This window comes from Antedon mediterranea, chromosome 8, assembly GCF_964355755.1.
Source record: "Antedon mediterranea chromosome 8, ecAntMedi1.1, whole genome shotgun sequence".
Classification (NCBI taxonomy): domain Eukaryota; kingdom Metazoa; phylum Echinodermata; class Crinoidea; order Comatulida; family Antedonidae; genus Antedon; species Antedon mediterranea.
In genome coordinates, this window is record NC_092677.1 from 2294626 (window position 1) to 2308995 (window position 14370).

The 14370-nt window shown below is 35.8% G+C and overlaps 1 protein-coding gene across 2 annotated transcripts in view; it reads right to left on the reverse strand.

The window, feature by feature from the left end:
- The window catches only part of LOC140057815 (potassium voltage-gated channel unc-103-like), a 57224-nt gene that overhangs the window by 17517 nt on the left and 25337 nt on the right, over positions 1-14370 (reverse strand). The window contains exon 1 of one of the 2 annotated variants that reach the window (XM_072103562.1): positions 11005-11449. The exons of the other annotated variant lie outside the window; for it this stretch is intronic. The gene's annotated coding sequence lies outside the window, so the exon portion shown is untranslated. Of the gene's footprint in view, positions 1-11004; positions 11450-14370 lie in introns of those variants that run through there. 2 annotated transcript variants of the gene reach the window in all.

Sequence of the window (14370 nt, forward strand, 5' to 3'; positions counted from 1 at the left end):
CTAGACAAAGCAGTATTGAAACAATTTAGAGATTTTCCACGATACAACCTAGGTCAACCCTCGTGACTTCGAGTGGCCACTCGTAAACCACGAGTGGTCAATCATTGTCTGGAAAATAATTGCTTACATGATAAGTTTCCTACAAAATGGAAGACAAGGTCGAGATTGAATCTTATCTACCTATCACGTTAATGTACAGTGTACTTTTCCTGAATTTAATCAACAACAGATAGAGTGTATAAGATTTGGCAAAAGATATCTGATGGACAGACATAACATCGGTCACAAATTCAATTGGAGGCGGTTATTCCATTGGTGTTCCATTTCCTAACATATTTTATGTTTATTAAGAAATGGAAAGTACCCATGTGAGTTAACACTGTGTGCAAAAATCTATATCTATCATATTTCAAATATCTTATCTGATGTTATCCATCTTATCTCCAATTATCCCAACTTATCTGATGTACATCTCATTTGATCTTATCACATCTGATCTTATCACATCTTATCCCCAGCCATCCCAACTTATCTCCTATCATACAATCTTTTCCAATCTTATCTCCAATGATCACATCTCATCTCATCTGATTTTATCACATCTTATCCCCAGCCATCCCAACTTATCTCCTATCATACAATCTTTTCCAATCTTATCTCCAATGATCACATCTCATTTGATCTTATCACATCTTATCCCCAGCCATCCCAACTTATCTCCTATCATACAATCTTTTCCAATCTTATCTCCAATGATCACATCTCATCTCATCTGATTTTATCACATCTTATCCCCAGCCATCCCAACTTATCTCCTATCATACAATCTTTTCCAATCTTATCTCCAATGATCACATCTCATTTGATCTTATCACATCTTATCCCCAGCCATCCCAACTTATCTCCTATCATACAATCTTTTCCAATCTTATCTCCAATGATCACATCTCATCTGATTTTATCACATCTTATCCCCAGCCATCCCAACCGATCTCCTATCATACAATCTTCTGATTGTATCTCCAATCATCACATCTTATCTGATCTTATCCCATCTTATCTCCAGCCATTCATAAATCCTACTTCTTGTTGCTTAATCTCATCATAATCTCATCTTTCAGTGCAATCACCTTGTTTGTCGGATCTAGGATATCTGTCATCACTCTTGTTCAATTCCTAATTAGTTTGAAGCTACCAAACCTGATTAACACATGCCTACTAATTTAATTGTCCTTACACAGACCGTAGTAATTGACGGATGACTTGAATACTATTTCCAAAGAGCAAACACTCTCATCACTTTTAACAGCAATTACGAAAAAAGTAAACTAGCTCAGAATATACCAACACAAACAAAACAACATACGAACACCATTTAATAAGTAAGTATAAATGCAGAATAAAATGTAATATTAAAAATAGATCTGCAATTCGTCTTCTGTCAATTTGCATATTTCAATAGTAGTTTGAGAAGTAAACTGTAACATTTACTAAACTATTAATGTACTACAGTATTGTTCGAGTCAATGTTTGTACCGCCTCATATTTGTGTAATAATAATAACGTGTTTACATTTGGGTTTTGAGTCTTTTGCGCTAACGACAGCTGCCAAAGCAGCTCCACGTAAAAACCTATATTAACACTTAGATAGAATTTCACTCTCAAGAATATTATTCGAAACATTCTTGAATTTATCCGTCAGCTCTTTATCCTAGAATCGATTTTTCGCTCCGGAGCTTCAGCTCTGTCGCCGCTTGAGCGAAGAAAGCTTGGAGATACGTGTAAACCAAGACGGGCCTAGCGATTCGGTGTCATTACGCACAGTAATGATTTGTCGCGTGGAACAAGAAAGATTGCGTTACACATAGCTTAACGGTCGACTGGTGACGCATTACGGTTCATCGCGTTAATTTTTCTCGGTCATTATTGAGCCTTTGAAATGTTAGAGAAGTTAAAAGAAACGGAACGCTCAGTTAGAAAATAAATGAATGTATAATAAACAAACGACGATCTAAACTGCATAAAAAAAAATGTGTGTGTGTGTTTAAATTGAATTAAGCTGGTGTTACTTACATTACTATCAGAAATGACGCGTAAGTAAATTCAACAATTTCAGCGAATGTTTCATAATTCTTAATCGCGCCTTTTTTTGCAGGCGGTATTCGATCGGTAAGTTTTGGCGCGTTGTCGGTGTGATCGCCTGAAGACCTTCCGGTTGAATCGACAAAGATAATGATTTGTTTATATCGTGGCAATTTTGTCGACTTGTCAATGTAGCATTTAACGTGTAGACATACTGTGCCGGTGCACATGTGTTGGTTGACGTTAATTGGAATCGTGCGATGACCTTGCGGCCTAATTTAGAAAATTCGATGAGATTCGCCGCATTTTAGAAAGTCTCTTCGTCTCATATGTACATAAACTCGACCCTCTCTCTTGATTGGTCAAATTACTTGCGTTGGAGTTTACACGCTGGCACATATAAGATAAGATGCAAGGACGTTAGCGCAACGCAGGTAATTCGACCAATTACGACGCGATGGATGAGTTTAGCCGCGTAGGTGTGTGAACTCGAGCGATATAGTAATAGAGCGCTCTCTGTTCTTTCACTGCTGAACTGTTTTTTTTTTTTAATATTTAAATATATTGCATAATATGAGTGACTAGGTCGCTTTATTGTATTAAATTTTAGGCTTTCATCCTCCTATAAAATCAAAGTCATTATTTTAATTGCTATGAAGTCAATAAAATGCCAAAACCCACACACTACGAAACAGTCAGCCATCTCATTGACGCTTACAAAAAATAATTAGAGGAAAAAGTAAGGTACATCCTCCAATGGACATTTAGATAAAATACTAGGCGAGAAAACAGTGACCAATACCCACTGGTACCTCTATTTATCGTCAGAACCTGGTCATGCGTAAAATTATCTAGAAACTCAATTTCAATTTTGTCATGTCCTTATAGCGCAATGATTCTCCAATCTGACGAATAATTCAATTCAATGACGTCATACGAACAAATGTTGAAACCAATCTGGTGTTAGCGATCATAGGTGCAGAAATTGAATATTTTCCAAGAGAGTATGAATATTTTTCAAGCTATAGGCCTAGTTAGTTTACTGATTTAATTATAATAATTGAGAATAGTTATAGGCCTATCGTCTGTTTTTTTTAAACAGTTATATCGTCTGTTTTTTGAAAAAAATTATATCGTCTGTTTTTTGAAAACCGTTATATCATCTGTTTAAAAAAAATGTATATCGTCTGGTTATTTTTAACAGTTATATCGTCTGTTTTTGAACACCGATTTTTCTAATGATTTGCTAATTGAAATATGCAATATGCCAATGGATATTATTGCATATTTAAAGTACTAATTTATTTCTATTGTGTAATTGTGCATATATTATAATGTAAATGGATTTCAAGAAGAACAACATCAAATATGTTACCTTTTTTCAAAGATCTGAAACGTGTGAGACGCACAGCTAAACTACGACATTCAGGCACATTATGGAGCAGCATTATGGAACAACATTATGGAACAACATTATGGAACAACATTATGGAACAAAATTATGGAACAACATTAAGGAAAAACATTATGGAACAACATTATGGAACAACATTATGGAACAACATTATGGAACAACATTATGGAACAACATTATGGAACAACATTATGGAACAACATTATGGAAAAACATTATGGAACAACATTATGGAACAACATTATGGAACAAAATTATGGAACAACATTATGGAACAACATTATGGAACAACATTATTGAAAAACATTATGGAACAACATTATGGAACAACATTATGGAACAACATTATGGAAAAACATTATGGAAATAACATTATGGAAATAACATTATGGAACAACATTATAGGACAACATTATGGGACAACATTATGGGAGAACATTATGGAAAAACATTATGGAACAACATTATGGACCAACATTATGGAACAACATTATGGAACAACATTATAGGACAACATTATGGAAAAACATTATGGAATAATATTATGGAACAGCATTAGGCCAAAAAAAAATAGTTTGTTTGCTGTCATCCGCCGCCCCGAATTTCGCAAAAAATTTGGGGCGGAAATAAGAAAAATTTTTTTTTTACGTTGAGGGCGCTTTAAAAAAAAAGTTTTTTTAATGATTTTTTTTGGCCGAAAAGGTGTAAAAATCGAGTGTGCGAGGATGAAACAATAAAATAATAACGTAGCGTATATTTCGGTGTATAATCGCACTTTTGACACGCAAATTTAACCTCTAAATTAAGGGTGCGTCTTATACACCGAACATAAATGCCTCAACACAGATATCGCCACCTCGTTGGCTAGGCCTGGGCTTTTTAAGGTAAGGCCTAGATAGGCCTATTAGTATTACTAAAGTCTAAAGAGTAGGCCTAGCCTAGCTACAGTGTAGGCCTACTAGCGTAACAGCAACCTGCTAGTTTTCAAGGCATTTTAGCGTGATTTTGTACTAAATATGATGAAAAGATTTGTTCATTATGGAGCTGTTTTAGGCGCTCCGATAAAATTTCATTTGAAAACGACGTTTACGATTGGAATAGTATTATAGTTATACGCACGACCGTCGTACCCCGAGCGCGAGCGAGCCCTTCTTGGCAACCGCATTGTGTACACAGTATTCGACTAGTATATTCTCCAGTTGATTATAGCATAGACCTAGCGTACACACTTCTAGGATACATAGATACTAATCGAATACGATTGTCCGTGAAAACGTGCGCCTCTCGATAAAAGGATCGAGCGAGGCTAGCCCACACACACGTGCGGTCATGCACTCGATGTTGCGGGTGCGAAACTCATTCATAACAAGTTAGAAAGAACTGACGGAATGGGGGACTTCCCTTCTTGTTGAGGCTGGGCGCGGCCGTCTTATACATCGACGATATACAAAATACCGATATTTTACTCTCAGTTAGGGGTCGGGTGCGTCTTATTATACACAGGTGCGACTTATACACCGAAATATACGGTACACTAACTTCTAAAAATTAAAATATTTAATTAGGCCTGCTAACAACGACCTACTGTGTAGTAGTAGGACTAGCCTAGGCTAGTTTAGACACGGGGCCTAACGCGCCCAAAACAGAATTAAAATGTAAAAACAAATTATGAATAGATGTTTGAGCTCGTTGTTTTATTCAGTGTGTTTTGTTACTCTCAAATTCGCGAGCAAATAACAGAGAAATTAACATTAAAAAAAAAAAAAAAAAAAAAAAAAAAAAACTTTTTTCCACCCGCCCCCCCCCCCCCCCCCCTACCAAAAAAAAAACTTGACAGCAAACAAACAATTTTTTTTTTTAGGCCTATTTTTTTTTTTTAGGCCTATACACTATAGGACAACATTATGGGAAAACATTATGGAACAACATAATGGAACAACATTATGAAAAAACATTAAGGAACAACATTATGGAACAACTTTATAGGACAACATTAAGGAACATTATGGAACAACATTATGGAACAACATTTTGGAACAACATTATAGGATGAATGAAAAAAACATGAAAACACTTGAATATTATCATATAACATGAAATATTATCATACAACAGTATGGAACAACATTATATGGCAACACTATGGGATATTATCATTATAAAATGATAATTGGAGCAACAACATCATACGACAAAGTTGGAATATTATAGAACAGGGAACATCATTGTACAACATTATGGAACATTTTGGAATATTTTATATATTAAGAAAATGGAGCAACATTATGCAACATCACCATATACAGCCTACATCATGTAACAGGTATTATCAGACAACATTATGGATATCATAATACAACATCATATAACACCATCTTGAAACAATATAACCATTTTCCATTCTAATGTTGTTCTATTGTTTTAGAGTTTAGAATTAATGTAGTTTGGTTATTCTTACTTAACATAAATTCTGTTACTATTGTTTATTTGTCTAATTTCTATACAGACTTGAATTAATCGAATTATAAGATTTGATAAACATTGAGTCATTGCGAATATTCGGATGGTAATTAATCCCATGGGGCACTTTCAATGAAGGTTGGGACCAATTAGTGACAATTGCCGGAGAATTCACGCGCGAAGACTATTGAAACGGGACCGTAGATTGCAAACGCATTCAACCGAAACGAGCAAGAACGTGGAACAACGCATAACAAACACATCCAATCAACCGTTGACGGATGTACTGTGAGGGGGAGTTGGGGAATGGTTTGTGTGGAAACCAAACAATCACTGGGTCACTCCGGTTGAGAGGTGCGGGAAGACCCGCTTTGCGAGTACGCATTGTGCTGCGTCGACGGATAGGCTAGAATGACGAGGCGCTAGCGGTGGGTTGATTTGTCCGTGTATAGACGAAGTTGTTTAGCAAAATGTCTTCTGAGGTTTAAGTGAATTATGTGTGCTTTTAAGAAAATATCTCTTATGAAAATGTGTAATTGTTTCTAGCACAATGATTAGTCATCTTCTGCACCCATATCTCAAAACTCCCTAAAGATGTATCATAGCTCGAAAACGATCTACAATGGTTGAGATATACAAGATATACAACAATGTCTAAACATCTCACAGTTTCTGCTTTAACAAATCGTATACAATTTATTTAACTTATTAGTTTTCTAAATCCTACAATTAATTGAAATGCCTAATATATTAATAAGAACAATAAATATAACGTCAATGTTAATTCAACTTTTGTAACTTTCCTTAAACATGTAATCTATCCAATTAGAAAGCATTACAAGTGAAGGATATCGGCACCTAACCAATAATGAAAACATACCATAAGTCGGTATTAGCCGTTAGAAGAATAATATCTTTATCAAATCCGTTAATTTACACTAAATATTCTATAATGGCGGATCATTGGCTTGGTTTCTAAGCCTGCTGTTTGTCCACAATACAAATTGCAACGTAACTACTTCATAAGCTGGTCAGAATTTTTTCTTGGTTTCTTCCATCTTTGTTGAATCTTATCACAGAAAAAACAGCAAATAAATTCCATTAATCCGATTTTTATACATTGGTTTATCAGATTATGATTATTAATCTTCATAATCATTATAAATGTAACTCCTTAATGATAAATTATAAGGTTTCTTCTGTTAATTAGAGTATTGGACAAACGTGGGTTATTTGCGCACGCGCGACTATGTCACGAACAAATAAAATACACGGATGACACTCGGTTTATATAATTAATCGTGGTGTTGTGTTAGTTGCTTGTTATTTTGAAAAAATAATCTAGTTTGAAATAGCTATGATGAACTTGATATTACTGTGTCCAGACCACTTTAAGGAAATGTCATCAAGAAAGAACCAACAAGAATGATAGGCAGAGAGCAGCAACTTATTCCAATACATTAATAACATATTGCACCAACAACTGTTGTTTCAATTGATTTTAATTACGATTGTTAAGACTCTCAGAAACCGAATACATTATCGTCTGTTTGGGCCTGTAGCAGACGACCAACTTGCGAGCGCGGAAACGATTATCCAAAGTTACCTAAAGCTCTGTCTACACTATCAAACTTTATGTGACAACAAAATGTGATGTGCCAATATATGGGGACATGATGGTGTCATATCACTACCATATTTGGGTATACCACTGCTATATTTGGCCTATATTTTTTTGGCGAATTTGTTAGATAGTGTAGACAGAGCTTTACAAATAAATTAAGGCACATGACACGTTTCATTCATACAACAAGGAAAAACATCATACAGCAGTAAAAAAAATTTCTATTTTGTAAAAATAAATAAAATGATGAAATATAATTTCGCCATCGAAAAAAACAAACGAATCTAAACTAGATTCTAGCCTACTAGAAAAAAACAGGACCGGGAAGATGGCGAGGACGAATGGCCCTTACTAATGAGTACCGCTTGCGTAAAAGCTTGAACTATGACGACTGTATAATGGTGCGCTTACTGAGGCGAAAAACGCTTGCTTGAACGACGGCGTAATGGCGCTTATTGAGGCGTAACGCTTACGTAACAGCTTGCTGTGATGACTGCGTAATGGCCTTTACTGACACATCACTATACGAATTAATGTTCTAAAGATGAGTTTAGGGTTCAAATAAAAAAAGATTTAAAATACAATTTAATTCTACCAATAGTTTTCCACGCCATGAGCGACGACCCATGCATTTACCAAATCACTTATCTATACGTCTAATGGCGCAATAATATTTACATAATTTCTATTAAGAGAACATTACATTACACGTATACGGGGTATTAAGGGGCACGATGGCGCATAACATTATTGCTCGTTACCATAATACTTATTGATTAACCCTCCGTCGGATGGAATTAAGTGTGAACAATATTCATATGACGAAGATTGCATGAATGTAACAACTAGGATTATTTTAGAGAAAGTAATGATGAAATATAAAAATCAAGAGGCGATTTGAAACTGGTGATGTCATATCACTACCATATTTTGGCATATCACTACCATATAAGGCCACATCATCAAACTAAATTGATAGTGTAGACAGGGCTTTAGATTAAATCGACAACGCGTCAAGGAGGACACTACAAGCTTGATTATGATGAGATAAAAATGATGGAGAATGTATAGTAAAGAAATCACTGATGTATCAAGATGCTGACGCGATGACGACGCGTCTGTTCGTTCTATCTTTATTTTTGTCATTCCATATGGTCATTTGAATAATTGTTGTTTCAAATTCATTAAACACCAATATCAATCATTGTATCACGTTGCCAATACAGTAATTGAAATTGACCGGAAAATAAAGTTCATATATTTCTTCCAATTTTATACAATGCCAGTGTTATTGACCGTTCTTACATATCCTACTAATTACTGCTGCTAATTATTCTTCTTGGTTCCCACTATGACGCAACGCAAGGACGTAAGCCACAACGCAGGCAAATTGACCAATCAAGCAACAGTTCGAATGATCCATCATTCTTGATTGGTCAATTCGCTTGCGTTACGGCTTACGTTCTCCGTACGTCTCTTATGGGAACCAAGTTGTATGCTCTGTCTACATGTGAAACATGTGATGTGCCCATATATGGACATGATGATGTCATATCACTACCATATTTAAGCATATCAATATCATATTTAAGCATACCACTACCATATTTGGGCACATAACACTTTTTTTTATGAAACTAGTTTAATTTCTTCGAGCTTTCGAATCGCCACGACCTAGGGCCTAATTTCTTTTGCGCATGCCTTTGATTTTGGTTTATAAATTAAGGATAATGCGGAGTTTTCCTGCCACTCGACGCAGCAGAGTAAAAATGCGATTCTGCGCACGCCCACCAGTGAGACACAAGATATGCGTAGTGTGAAATGCCTGCCCGAGAGGGTATTGGCGCAAACAATGTACTACTCACTCGTGCGTATGTTATAAGATGCTGTGTAACCATATCAATATAATCTTAACAGTAAATGCAATCGTGTGTGAACGGACGTTATCGATAGATTTTACACACAAGGACATGGCTATGAACCGACAACTGGGACGTAGTATATAACACCTATTGATACGCCAGTGACATGATTATGTTATTAAAATACACCAAAATCCATTTGAGAGATAACATGTAATGTATAAGATTTAAATTTGTATCCGTTTTTGTCGACAGGACCACAATGCAAAACAAGTTTATTTCTACTTGATTGTGTATTATCCTGTATAAATATGTTGTTAAATAAAAAAAATAAATAAATAAATAAAAATGTAATTTACAATGCTCTTAATAATTAGTATTTATATTATTTATCTTCTCAAGGAAATCTTATCCAATTTAGTAACACAGATGCACCATGTTGCATAATAAAAGAAATAGATGTATATTATAATTGAAACGAACAATATTGTACGGTAACCATTGTGTTGATCCCGCGAAATTATTGGAATAAAATAGACCTACATATATATAAACGTTAGTCCTATGAACTGAAAATAGTTTGAAATAATACTTCATTGCTTAAAATAAAACACTCTTCTTGTCACTCTGTTGGAATACGTGCATAAGCAACGTTTAGGGACGAAAAGAGCCAGTCTTTCAGAGAGAGGAAAGCGGAGAGAGAGGGTCGTTTTTAAGACAAACAATTACGTCAGTTTAATTAAGCTTTGTTCCCACTAGCGACGCAACGTAAGTGATGGATTATTCGAACAGTGGCTCGCTTGCGTTGAACGTACGTCCTTGCGTTGCGTCTCTAAAGCTTGGTTCCCACTAGCGACGCAACGCAAGTACGTAAACGCAACGCAAGTGTTTTAACCAATGACAAGCGAAGTTATAGACAGTTAGCAATCACAAGCGAATAAGCCATCGCTTGTGATTGGTCAATTCACTTGCGTTGCGTTACGTCCTTGCGTTGCGTCGCTAGTGGGAACCACGCTCAATGGGAGCCTAATTAAACTGACGTAATTGTTTGTCTTCAAAACGGTCCCTCTCCGCCTTCCCTCTCTCCGCCTTCCCTCTCTCCGCCTTCCCTCTCTCTGACAACTGACTCTAGTCTCTATTCGTCCCTGGTTGCTTATGTACTTATTACAACAACGTGAACATCAATTTACTTCGGACTTTGGTATAGTGTGATAAAGAGTCTCTACGTCAAAACATGCTGAAGATGTGTACGGCTAATACCACGTGACCTTTTTAGGCCTAACGTCGCAAAATGTGTTATAGCAAGCTAGGCTACTGTAGGCCTAGGTCTACTTAAAAAATAGACATGTCAAACGATAGCAGGGCTAAAGAGTACTTGACGAGGAGGCAAACATAAGTCTTTACGTAAGTCTATGTGACAAACAGATGCGATTGGCACCACGGTTACAATCTTGATCAATAATTCAACAAAACGAAACTTTATAGTTTCAAATTATCATTTTACTTTACTAATATTTAAACTGTAAGCAAATACACAATATACATACTGCACATGTACTCACCCCTTGTGTAAGCGTTGTTTACCAACACACAATTCCTTGAGACAATATTTGTTCCTGACTAGTTTTTGTTAAACCAAGAATTGTTGTAAAACTGACAGCGTGTTTAGGGTCGATTTGCTTTTGAATTCTTTTCTGCGGGTCGATGTAAAATCGATAAAAGGAAAGAAAGATCTAAGGGCTGATACTGGCAGCAGTAGCTACTCTCTTAGTTTGGTTCGATACAATATTGTTCGCACCATTGAACATCGCTCAAGTTTTATCATTAAAAAATAAAATTTTAATTAATTATTTCTTATTAGCATCATCTCTGATGACAAAAACACTTGATTGGTCATTGCTGGGAATTAACAAAAGGAAGAAACATTAAAAGTATTAACAATACATACACGCAGACATGACTGGGCATGATCATAACACACACATAATTCCCAAAACACAAGACACTTTACTGAACTGGCGCTCCATAAACGATCTATACAACACTAACATTATTTTGCATTTCATACACGCAGAAATATAACATGCACTGATCAGGGCCGTAGCCAGCATGAGGCATATAAGGCATTTGCCTCGTCTGAAATTTTCAATTTTCACCACCCACCCCAATTCCCCAGCACATATATTTATATACATAATTATATTTGAACCATCTTTGCCTCGTCTTTGAACCTCTTGTATACCTTGCTGGTGGCCATGGTCATAAAGATTCTGTTGCAGTACTGGGCACGTAACCATCAGACAGTAACATAACTGGGCGTTCCATAACTGGGCGTTCCATACATGTATGGATAACATGAAACCAGTTGTTTGACTGAATTATAAACTGTATAAATTGTAAAATGTATTTTTAATTTTGTTAATTTTTTTAAATTTTTGGTATTTTTTAATTATTTTTAATTCACATTTTATTCAGCAATATAATTATTTACATTGTTATATACAATATTTCAGGGATCTTACAGAGATAAGTTTATTTTCTGTATTAAAACATGATACTTTTCACAAAAGAAAAACATGACATCAAGTAGAGTATAGGTATGTATATTTTATATTTATTCTATTGTAAAACTAAGCTGAAAAACCTTTTTGCAAGAATTGATAATCCACTAACCTCAAATAGTGAACTATAATGTGCACAAATTGATTTTAGGAAGCCATTTTGAATTAACACTATTAGCTTTTGACGATAATGTTCATTTATTCATAAGTTTTCTCGGAAAGGATCACGTGGTTCGGAACGATATGCTTTGGGAAGTCGACAAATCGATAATAAAGCCGGGTTGATAGACTATACTGGGTTTCTTTAAAATACCTTTAATTACATAACACCTACAGATCAAAAACTATATACATCTATCCTTACATGAATTAGTAATAACGAACGAAAATATATAAAATGGTGTAAAGTTTATGCGTTTTTATATATCGGCGGTGCTAACTAAAAAAACCTGTGAATAATTTGTCAAAGGTCACCAATATATTTTTTTTTCAATTATTTTTATTGGAGATGAGCTGACTTGTAATCGTTGAATGTCTAGAATGTACTTGCAGCCAATTAAGGTGTTCCAAAGACGGAAATTGAAATTGAACGTACTCTGTGCAGGATTATGCACGATAGTGATAAGAATATGTGTATTTAAGATTAATCACGCGACAAATAAAATCCGCTATAATCGAAATCTTAATAATGGCCAAGACACTATGCTAACATATTATGTAAACGCGCTAAGTGTCAATGTGAGATATGTTCGTGAGATACGTGCGTGAGATATGTGCGTGAGATATGTGCTTGCGATATTTGCGTGAGATATGTGCGTGAGATATGTGCGTGAGATATGTGCGTGAGATATGTGCGTGAGATATGTGCGCGAGATAAGTACATGAGCTATGTGCATATCATGATAATGAAATCAATTAACAAAACGTGTGAAAAAATTGGTAGATTATCCGAACTATCGCTTGCCATTGGTCAACTCAATTACGTTGCGCTTACGTTACGTCCTAAGGCTTGGTTCCCACTAAGACGCAACGTAAGGACGTAATACGCAACGCAAGCGAATTACCAGACAGGCGATTATTTAGTCCAGCAGTGGCTTGCCATTGGTCAACTCGATCGGGTTGCGGCTTACGTGCTTGCATTGCGTATCTAGTGGGAACCAAGTTTAACGTTGCGTCATGGTGCTTTAGGCCAGAACGCAGAACAAAGACGGATGATCCACGCCACTAATGTGACCGACCAGATTAATGTCGTCGCGTCCTAGTGGCAGCATCAAAGTTTGAAATGCGATGACAACCTAATACGCTTATTGAATCCCATGGTTACACGATGTCAAGGTGATTTAATTATTTCAACACGTGATATCTAAAGATAACAATTTCTAGAAATCATGGACACATCCATACAAATATGATTACACTAACACATATTAACAATATCATATTCGTTATACAGTAGCTGTGTATTGAATTATGGTGTGCGTATCAAAATAAACACAATATAATTTATTGTTTGCACAGCTAGTGTCAATCACGAGTATATGTACAATTATAGCATTTTATTAATAAATATGTGCGTCATCACATTGAATTACAGCATATTATATTGGAAATCAACATCTTGGGTCGCGTCATTGAGCAGTTACGTGATAAAACATAACTGTATGTTAGACAATGCGTACACTGTACGCGAACAACTTGAGGGAGTCGTGCGATTATAATAAACTCAAGCATAAATCACATTGTAGACATTACTGCAGGTTAGATAATGTTTAGGTCCATACGAACAAAGTTGAAGTAGTTAGATCTTGGATCTTGTGTCAAAATGTATATCAAGCAACAACCACCAAATCAATATACATTAAAATTTACTGTGTAAATTATTTAAATATACTCTTGATATGTACAAATTAACTTCTTATATCCATTACTGTTTTAATGACTTTGTATGTGCCTCTCACGAGTGCTATAGGTCACAAATGCGTACCTTGACCGAGATATGCATCGACAACCTTTCAAGCGTTTTGTCTTGTGAAGGCATCGCGTTTTGTAAACGCATCGAATCTTGTAGACGCGTAGTGAATTTTAGACGCATATAGCGTCATGATGTAAACGCATCGAATCTTGTAGACGCGTAGTGTATTTTGGACGCATAGCGTCTTGTAGGCGCGTAGTGTTTCTTTTGATACGCATCGAGTCATGTACGTAGACGCATCGAGTCATGTAGACGCATTGAGTGTTGTAAACGGATCACTTAAAGTGGCCGAGACACGATTTTAAAAGCGTTTCGTCCATGGGCGAATTGTTGATTTGTGGGTGATTTATCGATTTTGTTAGGCGCCGAGTCTTTTCGGATGCTAAATTTAAATC